Here is a 19,679-nt window from a genome sequence, read left to right on the forward strand (position 1 = left end):
AAGTGTCGACATACATCCGGCAACTTAATGAACACACAGGAAGAAAAACAAACGCGACTGGAATACAAACACAAACACGACAATTTATACCATTTATGAACGTACACACACACACACACACACACACACAAATACTTTAAGGACACACACTTCCATACACTCCCAAACACACCCAACTCATACTTACACACCCCAACACACCCAAACACACCCCAACACACCCAAACACACCCAAACACACCCCAACACACCTTAGAGTTGACCATCGACCAAGATAAAATATTAACACCTGTCTCTACACATAATTCAACTTTCCATAGGTGAGATCATTTGCGAATTAAAAAGCATCGTGCGAGCTATTAATTACGCTGCCTGATAGTTGATACGTTATTGGAAAGGGTTTGCTAGGAGGTAGTATGCTAGTTGGAGAGGGTTATTATGCTATTATTTTTATCTGGAATGCTAGTTGGATAGGGTAGTTATGGTATTAGTTATCCGGTATATTAGTAGAATGGTGTTGCTGTGTTAGTTATTGGGTTGCTAGTAGTTGGAATGATAGTAGAAAGGGTCATTACTCTATTAGAAAGGATTGCTAGTTACTTTCTTGCTTTCTTATAAATCGATCATCTATACTTTCTGTGTACAGTTTACTTAGCTTTCTTTTAGCCCTTTATCTTTGCTTTCAAGCGATTTCTTTTTATTTGCTAAAGTCTTCTTCTCGTTTTTCTTTCACTTAGGCTTCTTTCTTTGCTTTCATACGTGTTTGTTAAGTCCCTTCAATCTCTCTCTCTCTCTCTCTCTCTCTCTCTCTCTCCATGCAGGTGTAGCTCCTCCCTTAATGACCACTAAAGGATCACCTGGATATTCGCTACCCAGGTTAGGGTAGGTTAGGTTAGGGCAGGTTAGGTTAGGTTTGGTTTAGCGTTAGGGTGGCTAATCTTCATGTGATCGCGTGAAAAACTTGGTGTAAAATTCTATATAATTATAAAGTTGACAACACCTGTAATAGCCTTGACCCTCCACCACCACCACCACCACCATCATATGTTTCTTGCTTGTTGATTGGCTGAATGTTTGGGTTCTTAAAGCTGACTGGTTATCATCAAGCGACTCGTTCATTATGATTGGTGAGGGTGTATATTTGTGGTTGGTATTGATTGGTTGAAGGTTCTCGATTGATGAAAGCGGATTGGTTTGATTCTTTTATTTTTTTATTTTGCCGTGGCCAGATCCCAATGTAAACACGGCCTAACATACAGGCAATCAACGCAGACACGTTATGTTCCCGTGAAGTTCTTTACATAGTCAAAACGGCCCCGTCAATGAAACCTAACCTAACCTAACCTACCTTAAATGTATTCTACGATAGTGTGGTTAGGTTAAAGTAGGTTAAGGTCTGTAGGTTAGGTTAGGTTAGGTTTGGTTAGGTTAGGTCAAATTAGTCTAATGTACCTTAGTGGTCATTGGGTATATTTAGTTTAGGATATCTCACTGTTAATTGGCTGTAGTCCATAACACACAACCAATAGCAGCTCTAGTCTAGAAATACCCACCCTTGATTGGCTTCGATCTAGTGGTATTTAACGATGATAGACTGTCGTATGAAGCTGTTTGTATGGCATTGCTTATATTTACGAGGAAGTTAGGTAGTTAGTGCTATACGGCGTAGGGTAACAGGTACGGTACTTGCTTTAAAGGGACTGAACGCTAATTGGTTATGATCTGGAGGTGCTTAACGTTGATTGGCTATGGGATAGAGACACTTAATCTTCATTGGTTATGGTTATAGAGTACTTAATGCTTATTGGTTTTGACCTAGAGGTTAATTAATGTGATTGGCCATGGTTGACACCGGTACAGAGGTAATTGATATATATGGTTGGCTCTGGTATGGAGGTCTCTACGTTCATTGGCTATAATCTATCATAAAACGGACCAATCACAGACCGTGGTGAAGCGGCTCCTCCAATAGCAAGGTCACTACACGCAGGTGTAGACAGGTGGCGTAGAGGAACATATAACAATAGTTCATTCACTTGTATGATATATACTGTGTGTGTGTGTGTGTGTGTGTGTGTGTGTGTGTGTGTGTGTGTTTGTGTTTGTGTGTGTGTGTGTGTGTGTGTGTGTGTGTGTGTGTGTGTGTGTGTGTGTGTTATAAGTGCATGCCTTTCTGTTGTTATATTTATATCACCGTGAGCCTAAGTGCATAATGTCAAACAGCACACACACACATACACACACACACACACACACACACACTCCCAGGTACAACATACGGCTCTCCCTCACGAACACCAATATTCCCACCATCTCACCTGGGGTTTATAGTTACCTGGAATCACATTAACCAAAAGAATGTCCAGTAAACGTGACGACTTCAATTGATTCCCCCTGCTTGTGGCCACGATACAGGCATTACAGTGCTTGCTTGTACCAGATTTACCTCAGGGTACATAATACGTGTCCAGGTAGATCAGTACAAATGATAGGTTACGTAAAATACCGGTAAATTCAGGTACATTATCACAGTTACAGATTCAGGTGTAATGCACAGGTGTAGTTACTGTAGTTTTTTGAATGATGGGAACAAATTAGATTCAGGAATGTTTGTAGAAATTAAAGGTACAGGTTTACAATGCAGGTGGTACAGCAATTACAGTCAGGTGAAGAAACATTAGTATAATTATAGGTTTAGGTTTAAATGATAGGTAGAGTAACTAGCTTCTTTTATGATGATCTCACAATGCTAATTAATTTAATGTTTCTCTGTCTGTTTGTCTTTCTAACTTTCTACCTATCTATATTTCTGTCTGTCTATCTGTCTGTCTGTCTGTCTCTCTGTCCGACACAGTGGTATATCGACATGGAATTAATTATGCATTAGTACTGTAGTTAGAGTAGGTGGATGTCGGCCGAGCTACTCTGAGTCCGCCCATCTGAGAACGTATACCTAGCTACTCAAGGAGGGTGAAGTGGGATGGGAGGGGAGATGTGTGAAAGGAGGGGAAATAGTGGAAGGGGGGAGTGTGAAGGAAGAGATGAAGGGGGAACAGAGTGACGGGAACAGTATGAGGGAAGGGGCGAGGGGACAAGAAGTGTGAGGAGAGGGGTGAGGGGAACAGTATGAGGGGTGAAGGGAACCGTATGAGGGAAGGGTGAGGGGATACATTATGAGGGGAGGAGACAGAAATCTGAGGGGAGAGGAAAGTAGTGTGGGGGAAGGGGAGTATAATTTGATGGGAGGTGGTGAGAAGGAGGGCAGTGTGGGAGGGGGGGAGAGGTGGAGGGAGGTGGTGATGGGAGAGTGTGGGGAGGGGAGGTGGTGAGGGGGGGAATAAAGGAGGGAGGTGGTGAGGGAGAGTGTGAGGGGAGGTGGTGATGGGGAGTGAGGAGGTGGTGAAGGGGAGAGGAGGGGGGAGAGGTGAGGGGGGTGAGGAGGAATAAAGACCTTTTATTACTTATTTATGCAACAATCAGCTTCATTAGCACTTACAAAACTTTATTACTTACTTAACTAACAATCAGTTGTGGTAAAACCTAACCCAAAAAAAAAAAAGCATTTAGAATAATGAAAGGGGGCGGACCACATGCGCTCTCCTCTGAATAGTGCCGGAATGAGACCTTGGTAAACGAGAGAGAGAGAGAGAGAGAGAGAGAGAGAGAGAGAGAGAGAGAGAGAGAGAGATAAATAAACAATAAACATAATCCCATTTATTCCATCTCTTTACTCCCTTTTCCATTCACATTTCCTTTCCTCCCTCCTGACCTCCTTCCCTCCCTCCATACTGCCCTCCTTCCTTTCCATCTCCCTTCCTTCCGCCAGTTCCCTTTCCACTCCCCCTCCCTCCTCCAATCAGCTGAGACGCGACCCTGACACACATCAGCTGTAGGTAATTCGTGGGTTCCTACTACGAGTCATTGGTTTGTTTACACTGACCACAACAGCTGGTGACGAGAACTTTATTTACCTGTGTGATTTGTTTATATAACACACACACACACACACACACACACAAGCCATTTACCACATATTAACATCTACCTACACCCAATTATACTCATTTATATTCACAAACACCCACTCCACACACCACAAACACTAAAATCCCACTCTCACACCTTCTATCATCATATGGTCACGCTATCTTCATGTCGTCATTCCCCCCTTTTATCAACACGAAAACACGTCCTTTACGTGTTTTCGTGTTGTTGATAAAGCCGATTGTCCTGTCACGTGATTCATTCTTCCTCTGTTTCGATTTTTATTTTTATATCGTCTCCTCTTTATCAAATATTCCTTTATGGCGGTGATTCATTTGTATTTGTTACGCGCGTTATTTATCAGTTATTTTCTCTCATTTTCTCTTTATTTATTGCGTTATTTATCACTGTGTGTGTGTGTGTGTGTGTGTGTGTGTGTGTGTGTGTGTGTGTGTGTTAGTACATGTGATAAGTGAGTGTGAGCCCGTGCGAGTGATTATGAGCGCAAGTGTGAGTATGTGTGAGTACGCGTGAGTGCTTAGGAGCGAGTGTGGGTGCGTGTGCTTGATTGTGAGTGCGTGTGATTGCGTGTGAGTACGTGTGAGTGCGTGTGAGTGCATTAGAGTGATTTTTGGTGCGTGTGAGGGTATGTAAGTGCTTATGATTTCGTGTGATACAAAATACGACAACACTTGAAATATAAACTCTCTCTCACTGAAATCACCTGAGGCAAAGTCGACAATCAATCCACTACTTCGGAATTGTCCAGAGTTTTGACCGACCTCGGACACCATTGGAGCACCGTGGGGTAATGAGGAGGTGCTAGGGGGGGGGGCTGATTACTTTATTGACCAACACCTGTTACTTTGCGTCTTGTTTATATATCACTGTTGTGGGAGAGAGAAAGAGAGAGAGAGAGAGAGAGAGTGATAGTTATGACAGAATGACAGTTACGATACAATGAGAATTATGACAGTTATGACACTCATGACAGAAGGATAACTATACAAGAGACAGTAACAGACGTGAACGATACAATGACAAACAAACATATATACTAACACGGGTATTGACGTGACACAGGACATGACAGTTACATCACATGACAGTTGGTATGACAACTATCCCGGGTCCTGACATATTCATAAGATTTACTGACATACTACCCAGAGTTATGTCAAACAATGATGTTCCACAGACATGTCAGAGAAAGATAACACAGCCATATGTAGACATGTCAGAGAGAGAGAGAGAGAGAGAGAGAGAGAGAGAGAGAGAGAGAGAGATAACACAGCCAAACACAGACAATAAGGAATAACAAAATGACAGAGATACCAAAAAACAATCGGACCTTTGACCTCTGTTCGTGACTTGACCTCTGTTCCATGACCTTGACCTGCGACGTACGTGATCTGCCATTTGCATGATACACGTATACGTCCATTGACATTCTTTGTACGTTCCAAAGTTTTATCAATTCCTTATGAGAGGTTGATGACTTTACGATACTGACAAGTGAGAGTGATGAACGTATTGAATAATGAATGAACGGCCAGGCGGGTGAACGGACGAGTGAAGAGAGAAGGAATAAATGAAGGGAGAAGGAACGAATGAAGGGAGGAGGAACGAATTAAAGAAGGAACGAATGCAGGAAGAAGAAATAAATGCAGGGAGAAGTAATGAATGAGGGGAGGAGGAACGAATTAAAGAAGGATTGAATGCAGGAAGAAGGAACGAATGAAAGAAAGAACATACTGATACACACACCCCCTCACTTCAATCACAGACATACAGACATACCCACACACATCAAAGCACCCTTCCCTCTCCCTTCCCCCTCCCTTCCCCCTCCCTTCCCCCTCCCTTCCCCCTCCCTTCCTCCTCCCTACCTTCCCTCCCTTCCCTCCTTCCCTCCTCCTTCCCTCCTTCCCTCCCTTCCCTACCTTCCCTCCTTTCCCCCTACCTTCCCCCTCCCTTCCCCCACACCAATATCCACCCACTTAGCATAACTTAGAACCTTCATTGGAATGTATTGGTACAGAGTGACTTAGGTGTAATTGGTCACCTCAACTGGCCAATCATAATGACAGTTTTAAGATCTGTCAAATATATTGGAGAGTAATGGTGGTTGTTTGTGTGTTTTATATCAGTTAAGGCGACGGAAGGACAGACGGACGGACGGACGGACGGACGGACGGATCCCAGTCCTAATGGATTCTAATCTAATGGGCCACACACACACACACACATCTGGCCCTAATGTGTGTGTGTGTGTGTGCGTGTGTGTCGGTGTGTGTGTGTGTGTGTGTGTGTGTGTCGGTTGTGTGTGTGTGTCGGTGTATGTCTGTGTCGGTTTGTGTGTGTGTCTGTGTCGGTGTGTGTGTGTCTGTATGTGTGTGTGTGTGTGTGTGTGTGTGTGTGTGGTAGGTGGAGGGGTCAATATGTTAGTGTCCCCTCACGCTATCTTTCAGCCAAACAGAGGCTGGATAGTGGAATAGACCAATTACCTCTCGCCAGCCGCCTGAACTATTAAAGATAGGAAGCTCAAACTGTCTAATTGTTCTGGGAGGATATGAGAGAGAGAGAGAGAGAGAGAGAGAGAGAGAGAGAGAGAGAGAGAGAGAGAGAGAGGGAGAGAGAGAGAGAGAGAGAGAGAGAGAGAGAGAGAGAGAGAGAGAGAGAGAGAGAGGCGGCGGATTTCGACAGAACAAATAATAGATTTGGACGGATTTTAGACAGACAAAGTGACCGAGACAACCTCACCGGTCCATTAAACAACAACACATTATCTTGCCGGAGCTCAGACGGACGAAATACTAATGGATACGAGATGACTAATCGAGATTAATCTGTGAGACGGATGGGATGTTTTAGTTCAGATTAGGACACAGTTGTATGTTTAAGGTCAGATTAGGACACAGTTGTATGGTTAAGGTCAGATTAGGACACAGTTGTATGGTTAAGGTCAGATTAGGACACATCAGTCTTTGAATATCGTAAGAGTAATTTTCTACTGTTGTGGATATATACATATTTTTGTAAATTAAATAAAATTAAACACAATAAACTTGAAAAAAAAAACATACAAAACAAAAATACACTTATCGGTACTTACTGTATTATACCACATATAAATCATACATAATACAATACATACACGTAATATACACCGACCCTACATGCTTATACATAAAAAATCATACAGCATAAAAAAAGTATAAGAACATAATATACACAAATACAAAAATATGCACTATATACATACCTGTTTTAGTATACACATCAACACGTATAAGCAATCCTAGGTAAAGGGTATGTCTAAAATATATATATACAAGGTATGTCAGGAAAAAAAAAATGTATGCAAAATGCTTGATAAATTTACGTGGTGATCATTTGAACATTGTCCTCACGTGTGGGAGACCTCAGAGTTCAATCAACAAGTAAGGACAAAAATTTAAAAGCCATCTCCCTGTAAATCTGTAAGACACTGTATATATACTTTTAACACACCCTGTATATGACTTATGAAACTGCCTTATCTATCCTTCCTCCTCCCCCCTTCCTCTCTCTCTCTCTCTCTCTCTCATCTTCTTCCATCCTTCTCCTTTATCCCTCCCATTTTCTCTCTCAACTTTATCCACCCTCTTCATCTTCTCTCACCCCCACCCTCTTGTCCCCTCTCTTTCACCCTTCTCTCTCCTCTCTCGTCCCCTCCCTCTCACCCCTATCCCCTCCTCTCTCACCCCTCCCCTCCCCTGCCCCTCCTTCAATTCCCTCTTCTCTCTTCTCTTGCCCCCCCCTCTTCTCTTACCCCCCTTACCCCTCTCTACCTCAGGGTACAACAACACACTGCCAATACTCACATAACGAGTATATTGCCTGACAGCTTCCTCCCTCATGCCACCGACTCTCCAGAAATCGGGCTCAGGGGTGGTAGTGAGGATATCCAAGCTGAAATAAATTTGGTTCACGTTACGGTCTGATTCACCCCTTCAGAGGAATATATTTTGGGGGCTCATGAAAACTGGGATGAGAAAAAAATAATAATAATAATAATAATAATAATAATAATAATAATAATAATAATAATAATAATAATAATAATAATAATAATAATAATAATAATAATAATAATATAACAACAACATCATCAACTACAATATTAATACGCTAACTAGGATGAGAAAAAAATAACAACAACAACGACAATAACAACAACAATAACAACAATACGAATACGCGAATAAGTAAAAAAAATATTAGCTGTCCACTTCATCAATAAATCCGGATTATAAACACGAACGACAGCTATAAGAAATAAACATGAGTAACGACATAAATATTTCAACCTCCCATTTGAGTTTACGCCTCTTTATAAATGCCAAATGTCGTTCAATAAGAAATTCTGAAACCTGAGGAATTTATAATGTCGTTTAAGCAGCTGGGTATTTTTTTTATCACTTCCTGGCGAGAAATTGTGAGTGATAAATGCCAAAATGTGTCAAGTAATTTTGTAAAAGTTTAATTTATTTTTTTTTGTAGGGGATTACATCTTACGAAGTGGATACGTGTCAAGGCTTTGTATAGTTGGCGAAAGTTGGGTTATAGCTGGTGAAAGCTGTGATTATAGTTATAGCTGGTGAAAGTTTGGACAATAGTTGGTGAAAGCTGGGATTTTAGGTATAGCTGGTGAAAGTTTGGATAATAGTTGGTGAAAGTTGGGATTATAGGTATAGCTGGTTAAAGTTTTGTTAGCTGGTGAAAGGTGGTCGTAAATATTGTCTATACGATGTATAAAATAAGGTAAGAGGGAGAAGAAGGGAAGGAACGAGGGAAGGAAGGAAGGAAGGAAGGAAGGAAGGAAGGAAGGAGTAGAGAGATTCAGTGTAAGTAGGGGAAGGCTGAAGAGGAGGAGAAGAAGGAGGAAGGGAATGAAGAAGGTTTAACATAGGAAGGGAAGGAGGAAGGAAGGGATTCTCTAGAAGAGAAGAAGGGAGGAAGGGAGGTTGGGGTAAGGGGTGAGGGAAGGTAAGGGGTGAAGGAGGGGAAGGGGTGAGGGAGGAGAAGGGGGAAGGTGTGAGGGAGGTCGATAGTGAGATATAGATACTATCGGGTAAATGCATTATGTACTGAGTGTTGTCGATACTGTACCTAGAGCAGGCTTAGTCCTGGCTGTAGGAGAGAGAGAGAGAGAGAGAGAGAGAGAGAGAGTCATGTGTATGTGTATAAAGCAAACAATATTCAAATGACGTAATGCTATATGAAATATTAAGGAAAAACACACACACACACACACACACACACACACACACACACACACACACACACACACACACACACCCACACACTGGACAAAGGTCAAAAGGTCAAACATTATGACCCAAATTTGTTATTTATCTCCTGTCATTCCTTATTATTTCAAACAATATTGATTTTAAACCCAGGATGAATATATTTATGGGGAGTTTGATCCACTGACAGCCGCTGACACAGATTAATTATGGTTTTTTCTCAGGTCAAAGGTCATCACTAATGGGGGGGGATATATTATTATTATTATTATTATTATTATTATTATTATTATTATTATTATTATTATTATTATTATTATTATTATTATTTTCTGATCTCGAAAACTCTGGGTTCGAATGTCTAAAGGCTGTGGGTTCGAATCTTACGGGACAAAGATTCACGCTAAAACAAGATGCACCACAATAGCTACACCATTAAGCCACTTATGAAACTATCTAATGGCCCGAAGACATCTAACACGGCATCGTTTATACTAACACAAACGACCTTACTGGCTTCGACGTTATCTACACTCACATCTGGCATAAGAGGACAATGGTTCAATAAAAGTCTCCCCATGATTATATAAACTAATAAGATTATTTTTTTACATTTAAGATTATTTCTCTCTCTCACCTGCGGGACTAAGATGAGACACCATGATTCCCCCAGGTGAGATTCTGCCCCTCAGGTAAAGATAGTGTCTGGGGCTCTAAGATTACCCCAGGGAGTCATGACCCGTTATGGCCCAGTGAAGATGGTGGGAAGTCTATGACCCCGGAAAAGAAGATTTGACCTCAGGGGATGGCTGGGAAGAGGTTTAGCTGTGAGGAGAGGTTTAGCTGTGAGGAGAGGTTTAGCTGGAAGGAGAGGTTTAGCTGTGAGGAGATTTAGCTGGGAGGAGATCTGGCGAGAAGAGGGTTTAGCTAGGAGGAGGTTAAGATGGGAGGAGGTTAAGCTGGGAAAAGGTTTAGCTGGGAGGAGGTTTAGCTGGGAGGAGGTTTAGCTGAGTGAGGCAAGATCTGCAGTATACATAATGCATGTCCCTTCCTTCCCCCGACCTCCCGACTCACCACCATCACCATTACCACCACAACAGACACCTCCAACACCGCCATTACCACCACAACATACACCTCCAACACCACCACCACTAACACGACTACTACCACAACAGACACCTCTAACACCACCACCATCACTAACACTACTACCACCATCACCACCATCATTACCACCACAACAGACACCTCTAACACCACCATTACCACCACAACATACACCTCCAACACCACCACCACATCACTTGCACACCACTACCACCATCACCACCGCCACCACATACCACCACAACAGACACCTCTAACACCACCACCATCACTAACACCACTACCACCATCACCACCACCATTACCACCACAACATACACCTCCAACACCACCACCACTAACACGACTACTACCACAACAGACACCTCTAACACCACCACCATCACTAACACCACTACCACCATCACCACCACCACCACCACCACTCTCCAACAACCACCACATCATCACACACCAACACACACAAACCAGTATTTCTCTTTATTCCAAGTTCATCTTATATCAAAACTGAATTTCACACGAAGGAACGTAACCATCTGTGTCTCGTTCATAATATTACTAAGAGAGACAGTAATAGCGCCATAAAATTCCCCGTGTGAGGACTCCTTCTGCAGTTCCTGACGCGGCGGGGTGATTCAGTGTCTCCTACTTATATCCTGTAGGAGTTTGTGCTTGGGACTTGGGATTTTTTTTAAGGATTTTATTTTTTATTTTATTTTTTTAGTTGTGATTATTTAATGTTTTTATGATTGTATGGAGGAAATTTTTTATTGTAGATCCAAATGTGAATATAATTTTGAGTTTAATTAAATGAAAAAGGAGAATTATTATAATGAATCAAATTGGAATGAAATTATAATTATATAGTGTGATATATATAGCCTAATGTATATAGTATCATATATCCACTATGACACACACTTTCAATATTAAATAATCACCAACAAAGAAAAAAGAGAGAATTTAACATAACAAACAAACAAACAAAAAACAAAATCTCCAAATAAGAAAACAAAACAAAATGTTGATAAAATTCACGACTGGCCAATTAGAAAAAAAAACAGGTGATTGGGATGGACTTTATAATTGACTACGATACTGTTATTGGCTGAATTGAAAGGTGGGATCATGGTAGACTAGCGTAAATTTTAGCTGTGATAGCTTTTGTGTAACTCAGTCAATAAATAGCTTTGTATATTCACACTTTTAATGGTAGGGAGTTAGTAATGGCCTGAGGCTTAGTTTTTCTGTTTGTGGGTCTGTCTGTCTCTCTGTCTGTCTGTCTGTCTGTCTGTCTCTAAATCGTTTCTTTCTCTTTCTCTCAATTGCTTTAACTTTCTCTCACTTTCTTCCTCACAGTTCCTAAAATAAAAAAAATAAAAAATCGTAAGGTCTTCAATGTTATCTACACTGTGGCTCCCTTATCTAATTACTCCAGGTAACTTTGGCCCACTAATCCCCAGGTACGACACCGTAATCCCAACTAACTTAATTTAATCGAACCTAACTTAACATAACCGAACTTGCTTAACATATCTCACTTAAACCCAACCAAACCTAATATAACTTAATTTAATCTAACTTAACCTTCCCTAACTTAATTCAAGGTAACCAAAACTAACCTAATCTTACCTAACTTAAACCTAACCTAACCTAACCTAACCTAATCAAACCAAACCTAACTATGCGTAACCTAGTTTATAGGTAGAGGGACACTACACCAGTACAGCACGAGAGAGAGAGAGAGAGAGAGACTACGGCACTAGGCACGGCCACCATGCTAGTTGTGCCCTGGGGATATGGGAACGTGTCGGGGGCGTTCGATGAAACTGTTCTCAAGGAGAATGTGTAATTACTAAGTGCTACACCTGCTGGCGGTGGATCCAGTGTGTGTGTGTGCGTGTGCGTGTGTATGTGTGTGTGTGTGTGTGTGTGTGCGTACATTGAACCTTTCCTGTGTGTACATGTATACATTGAAACTTATCTGTGAATAAAAGTTAAATTCTTGTTATCACATCTAAGAGTAAATTAATGAGAGAGAGAGAGAGAGAGAGAGAGAGAGAGAGAGAGAGAGAGAGAGAGAGAGAGAGAGAGAGAGAGAGAGAGAGAGAGAGAGAGCTATAATACCAGACGTCGTCCTCACAGATCAAACCACTGATAAGACAAAGGACAACACGCAACATTAATAACTTTTAAGCGAGGTCAAACAGCGGTAACCTAACCTAACCAAACTAAATGACCTTTGAACTTTTAACCTTCAAGACTCTATCATTATATTATCTTAAAGGAATGAGCTTTGTATTTTGACCTTGAAATATCATTATACTTTTGTACTGTATATTGTTATTATTATTAGTAGTATTATTTATATGCTGAGGATTCATGAAGTTGAGAATACAAAATAAATAGATGAGAAAATCACATGATAAGAGAGACAGGGAGACAGACAGACAGACAGACAGACAGACAGACAGACAGACAGACAGATACACACAGAAGGAGAGATAAACGAAGAGGGACAGAAACAGATAAATAAACATAGACAAACAGACAGACAGAAACACCACCATTAAAGTGATAGTTTACGTCGCTTATTAATAACGGGTTAGATTAATGTCAAGGCCTGAGGGGGGGGGGAGGGAGGTAGGGAAGGAGGGAGTGAAGGGGAAGGTGAGGGACTTTGCCATATAGTAACTCACATTTTGAGAGATAAAGGGAGGGTGGGGGGTAGAAAAGGGGGTTGGGGGGAGGGTCCGGACTTGTCTCACGCTAACACTTTTCTCTCTCACTCTCCCTCACTCACTCTCTCTCTCTCTCTCATTCTCCCCCCCCCTCTCTCTCTCTCTCTCTCACTTTCACCATTGGGATTTTCCTAAATTTCACTTTGTTTCGAAATGTTACATTTTGCATTTAATGGGTACTGCTCTCTCTCTATCTCTCTTTCATTTTCTCTACGTATCTGTCTTTCTGTCTGTCTGTCTGTCTGTCTGTCTGTCTGTCTGTCTGTCTTTAATCAAACCTTAACACGACATATCTCGAGAAGTTTAAATATTTGATGAATTTTCTCTATTTACTTATTTATCAAGTCTTTACAGTGTGACCTTGTCGTTTATCATAATTTTATTTTCTATTCCTTGATTCTTTAGTTGTTTTACTTTGTCTCTTCCTTCTGGTTTATTTATCCATGTTATTTTATTTTATTTGTTTACCTATTATACTCTTTCGTCTTCTATTCTTCTTCTATTTCTCTATATTTCCTTTTTTCTCGCACTCTCTCTCTATTTATCCTATATTTCGTATCTGTTTTGCTTTTTTCTCTCTCTGTCTTTCTCTCCAATGTTATTCTTTTATTCACTTCTTTTGTTTTCTCTCTTTCTTCCTCTCTTCCATTTACTTTCCTGTCACACTTCCTACGATCATCCCCTCTTCTACTCTCTTCCTCTTTCGTTTCGTTGCCTCTTCCATGTTCATATCCATTCCATTAACAACCCGTCTGTTCTTTTCCACTCTATAAAATCAATCCCTTCCATTACTGTTCCATTTTCATTTATCTATTTCTCCATTCCTTCCTTTCCATTGATATTCTGTTTTCAGTGATTCCATTCCCCCTTCCCTTCCCCTTTCCAATTTCATAGCTTTTACCATCACATATTTATACAGTTCTCCCCTCTCACAGATATCCCCTTTCCTCCCCTTCCATAATACGTAATCTTTATTCTTTTACATCGTAGAAATTCTCCCCCCCCCACCCTCCTAGGTTACGTCACACACACACACACACACACACACACACACACACACACTTAACCCTCCCACTAATGTATCTCTCTCTCCCATCCTGGGATTAACACACTTAACCACGAAAGCCGATTCTTCCCTCCTTCACATCGAGGTGGTGAACCCCTCCCTCTTTGAAGCCTTAAGTGGTGTTTTAACCCGCTTACTCAAGGCTATTTCGCACTTAAAATCCTACTAGTCTACTCTCCCCCACCCCCTCTTCCCCTTTCCCCTCTCCCTTCCCCTCTTCCCTCATCCCCTTAGTACCCCACACTTTCCACCTCCCCGTCCCCTCCCTAGGTGTCGTGAGAAAGGCAACACGCACCGTCGTTCCCACCACTCACTGTACCTCCTCAGCTAACCAGTAAACAAACTGTACTCCACATTATACCAGGTTTATAATCTGGATATTTTTCTGGCGCGAAAACAACCCGGAAATAACAAAACCATGACTATTTTGTTGTTGTTTATGTCAGTGTATGTAGGTAAATATATAAAATAAGTAAAGTAAATAGAGAAATGACATCAGTTCTAATACCTTGACAATTAATCCAGGTAGCAAAGTAGCGGTGTTGGTGGTGTAGCAACCGGACTGTGTTTATCGTCCTTGTAAAAATATTCATGGAACATTTACAACATTTCAGAAGAACGTAAAGTCGATTTATTCATTTTTGTTTCACATCACGTGCATGAAGTAGTGAAGAGACTAGAATTAATTTATGAGCATTAGTTTTTTATTCTATGTAGATAAGGCAATTACACCTACAGGTACCTACAGGTATATGCAAATGAGATGCAACATACCATGAAAATCTCTTTGCTCAATACACTAATAATTACAGTGGAATTAGAGGTTTATACCCACATAGTCGTTTGGATTTATACCCACATGACTTGGATCTATATTTAGTATTTGTTTTGATTTTATCTTTACACGTAACAATGTTTATCATAGTTAGTGTCGACTTTTGAGGAATTTCGACGTCATCATTGCTAGCGACGTAAATCATCAACTAACTAACCTAACCTAACCTAACCTGACAAGAAGATATGTTACGCTAATACTTAAGGAAAAAAAATTATCTTATGAATCGTTAAAAATCCATCCTTGTGTCGTAGTGTTAGTTAAGAGTTATTTACCTATTAAACTAAAGCGTAAATCCAGTGAAATCTCCATATAACGGACTTCTCTCCCCATATAATCCGTTAAATGGAGGATTTTACACCTAATGAATCCTCGATATAACGGAATTTCCTCTCCATGTAGTCCGTTAAACGCATGACTCATTGTATTTTGATATTGATAAGGAAACGATTTATTTACCCAAGAAATTATAGATAAAAAGTGACTTAACTGTGTAATATGAGGAGGTAGGGGAGGGAGTGTCTAGGGGGGAAGGGGGAGATTACAACACAGAGGGGAGGGTAGGGGAAGGAGTAACTAGGGGGGGGGGAAGAAGGTGATAGATTACAACACTCTTCAGGATGTAATAGCAAACCAAAAAACACAAACTTAACTACACCAGGTAAAGTAATTAGCATAAAGGTGTTCCCGAACCTCCATAATTATTCATTAACACCTTACGTGACATCCAGGTATAAATCACAGGTGTAGAGTAATTCCCAGAGAGGGACTGTGTCATAAATATAGAACCGTAACCTAGATCCCAATAGAAACACACCTGGAACGTACTTAACCTGGCCACTTAGGTATATAGTACAGGTAGAATAATTCCCTTCTGTTGATATATAATAATAATGCTTTAACTTACCAATGAAGAGAATTATATCAAGAATTATTACCCGTATCTATAATATATCAAGAATTATTACCCGTATCCATAATATATCAAGAATTATTATCCGTAGCCATAATATATCAAGAATTATTACCCGTATCCATAATATATCAAGAATTATTATCCGTAGCCATAATATATCAAGTAAGAATTATTACCCGTATCCATAATATATCAAGAATTATTACCCGTATCTATAATATATCAAGAATTATTACCCGTATCCATAATATATCAAGAATTATTATCCGTAGCCATAATATATCAAGAATTATTACCCGTATCCATAATATATCAAGAATTATTATCCGTAGCCATTTCCAACAGGTATAAAATACAGGTAAAATAATTACACTGGACTGAAAAATTACATAATTTTAGTGTATTAACTCTAACTTAAACAAAGGTACACTAATGAGAGAGTATGTTAGGATATACAATTATAAGTACAGATGTAAGTACAGATATAAGTAAGGGTATATATATATATATATATTAGGAGTATAAGTGATAAGTAAAAGTAACGTCAATTCTATGGCCTGTCTCAAACAAGACCACTTTTTACTACACAGTGTATAATGTAGCTTAAACACATAGTATACAATGTAACATAGGCCCATAGTATACAGTGTACCAAACCTTTTATAAACCTCGTTATTTATCACTACAAAAGAAAAATAAATCACAAAAATCACGACCTTGATCACATAATTTCTTGTCCCTCACCTCACCTGCATGTATAAACACCTGCGTCTCAAAACAAGCTTAAAATAGACACCTGTCCTCCCTCTATAAAGGTGAGATACGTGAGAGTAGGTGTGTTGAGTGTATCATCAGTGACTCCTGGTGTGTGTGTGTGTGTGTGTGTGTGTGTGTGTGTGTGTGTGTGTGTGTGTGTGTGTGTGTGTGTGTTAAAACAGCTTCCACAAACTTCCTAAATGAGCCTTTCCTTGTTTGCTTGCTTGCTTGCTTACGTGTGATGCGTTAAACATGTGCTTGTTTGTATATACATTTATTTTTAAAGCACTTCCTCCAAGCCTTCTCCAAGCACCCCATTCTCACCTGCTTCTTCTCACAGTCCAGGAATAGATCAGAGTTAAAATATTCTCGTAAGGTAAAATTTTTAACTTAAATGAACGTAACGTCGACGCAGCACTATGAATCTCCCTTAACTAATACGTTCTCTCGTTCGGTAAATTACGGGGATAAATATTCTAACATCGAGCCTTTGAGAATCCAGGTAAATGCATCTCGCTCTGGCGTTCATCTGTTGTCTCTACCTGGCTATAATTAGTCTTACCTTCGTTGCTCACCTGTTCATTCACTCCTCATTTATCTGGACCTAATAAGCTTTATTCGTTCTCTCCCCATTTATCCTATCTTTCTTAATCTCCCCATTTATGTTTATTCTCCCCATAACCCCATTTTCCTTACCTGTACTAATAACCTTAATGACCCCAATTAAGTACTAGAACCATTAGCTTTCCTCCATTAAACCCCAATTATCTATATACTTTAGCGATAATTAACCATCAATAATGTCCCTATGTAAAATTAATTCCTTACTAAATGCCCCACCTGTGTAGGCAAGATAGTGATATAAATGATTATATAATTAAATAGCCATCGTAATGTCTTTCCTTCTTGTTGCGTATTGTTGTTAAATGACCTTAATATGTCCTTCTATCTCTTACCTTGGCTGCTAAATTAATATAACCCCTTCATTATATACCTTCCCTAAATAACTAAAGATCCCTTCATTACCCAAAATAATGTCTCCATTATATTACAATTCTGTTATATGATAATTATATCCCTATATTTAATGTAATTATACTCGTTAAATAAGCTCTATTGCAATATATCCTCGTTATATAGCCTGCAATATGTTCCATTATAATGTACACTTATTTAATAGCACTTCATAGTGACTATATTTTTTTCATAATGTTAAACCAATTTGCCTGGCTAAGTTTGCATGAGTAAAACTTAAAGTTAATTTCTCTATAACTGGCCTAAGATCACAGTAGACTATTAGTATTATTTATTTACTAACTGCTTATAATATCACTTGTAAATACTACTCTAACCTTTATATGTAGTTGAAAGCTAGTTTATAACATATATCTATAGTAAATTTCAAAGCTAATACACAACTAGCTTTTTTAGGTATAGTCTTTTAAAGTTATCTCACATTTATAGCTCTTATTAGTATATTTCTTAAAGATATCTCACATCTAGAAGGCTTTGACGTAGAGGTAGACGGACAAGAGGCAGCGAATTCTTTATACCAAGGTTGTTTGTGTCCGCCATATTATCAAGGCTTTACTTAGTTATGATTCACGGTCTTAGATACGAGTCACTTGCGTTTGGAAGGTTGTGTTTAGGTTAGGTTTGGTTGTGTTTCGTTAGGTTACGTTGTGTTAGGGTGGAGTTGGGTTGGGGTAGGTTAGGTGAGGTTAGGATGGGTTAGGTTAGGACGTACTTAAAACACATCCTAAAAGACTTTAGTTCCTCAGGTTGAGTTAAACAAACAAACCAATAAACATAAACATGGACTCTAAGGAGACAGTTGTTGTGAGGGGCGAGGAGGGGGGTGAGGAGGGGGGTGAGGTAGGGGGTGTCTCAGAGGGGTATGTGAGGGGGGAAAGGACATGAGGATTAGTGTATCTTATTCTGTTATTTATTGTTGTCTTAGTGAGGTTGTTACTTAGCAACGGCGTCACTATCACAAACACCCCCACATTACCACACGTGTTAGTCAGTCTATTCTCTTAAGAGGTAAATTATGGCTCTTCCTGTCGTGTAGAGAGAGGATCTTAAGTGAGATTATCTTATTCCAAAGCTAAATTTAAGGTCACAACATGAAGCTTTGGGTACATCGGGGATAACTTAAGGAAGTGAGTGAATAAGTGTCGGTGATTTAGGTTCACTATATCACTTAACACTGTAGCAGGGAGGGTTATGGTGAGATCGTGAGCCAACAGAAGTGAAGGTTTTAATGTTATGTGGTTGAGAAGGTGAGTTTTATATCTTTGAGAGTATGACATCTGTTCCTCAGCGTCTCGCCAGTAGAACAGCCAATAGACCGTCACGCGGGGGTCCCTAGATGCTGGCAGTGACACCACTTCCTCCCCTTCCACCGCTCCTGAGTGGTAAGTCACCCCCACCTCTACCCCCCCCCACCGCTGCGCCCCATACGTGACTCAGGGCGTTGGTGCTAAACTACTGTAATTTTTCCTCGTTCCCTTCGTGACTCACCCGGTATTATCATCCCCCGACACACACACACCCTCCTGTGACTCGGGTAGTGTAATAGTCATTTTTTAGTACCCGGTATGTGACCCGAGAGTACGAGAAGTGCGGCTGTTTGTCCTGTTTGGTGACTCGAGCAGGACTATATAGTGTTTACGCTTGTGTGTGTTAAGACTCTCCCTTGAAACTCGGGATCTGTCTTAGCCATTTCTCTCACAGCCTTCGTTAAATGACACGACGCTGGTAACACTGTCAATGATGTTTTACGCTTTGATATGAGTTGTGTTTACCTCCTCTCTCACCCCCGTCTACCTCTTCTCTCACATAACATTGGCAGCACTACTCCTCCTCCACGCCCTCCTAGCACACAAGGCGATCTTACTATCCTTCTCGCCGCCCTTAAACGTAACTCCGATGGAAGGAATGTGTGTGAAAATATCCTTCAAACTCCCCCATCCTT

General features: G+C 40.3%; 1 protein-coding gene and 1 long non-coding RNA gene across 2 annotated transcripts in view; one reads left to right on the forward strand and one right to left on the reverse strand.

The window, feature by feature from the left end:
• LOC121858003 overlaps window positions 1-7,940 on the reverse strand; it is a 70,487-nt gene extending 62,547 nt beyond the window's left edge. The window contains exon 1 of the long non-coding RNA XR_006087316.1: window positions 7,851-7,940. This is a non-coding gene — a long non-coding RNA (uncharacterized LOC121858003). The remainder of the gene's footprint in view (window positions 1-7,850) is intronic.
• The window catches only part of LOC121858002 (protein tipE-like), a 74,429-nt gene that overhangs the window by 38,537 nt on the left and 16,213 nt on the right, over window positions 1-19,679 (forward strand). The window lies entirely within an intron of this gene.

The sequence above is a fragment of the Homarus americanus genome, unplaced genomic scaffold, assembly GCF_018991925.1.
Source record: "Homarus americanus isolate GMGI-L3 unplaced genomic scaffold, GMGI_Hamer_2.0 scaffold43746, whole genome shotgun sequence".
In the NCBI taxonomy this organism is placed as follows: domain Eukaryota; kingdom Metazoa; phylum Arthropoda; class Malacostraca; order Decapoda; family Nephropidae; genus Homarus; species Homarus americanus.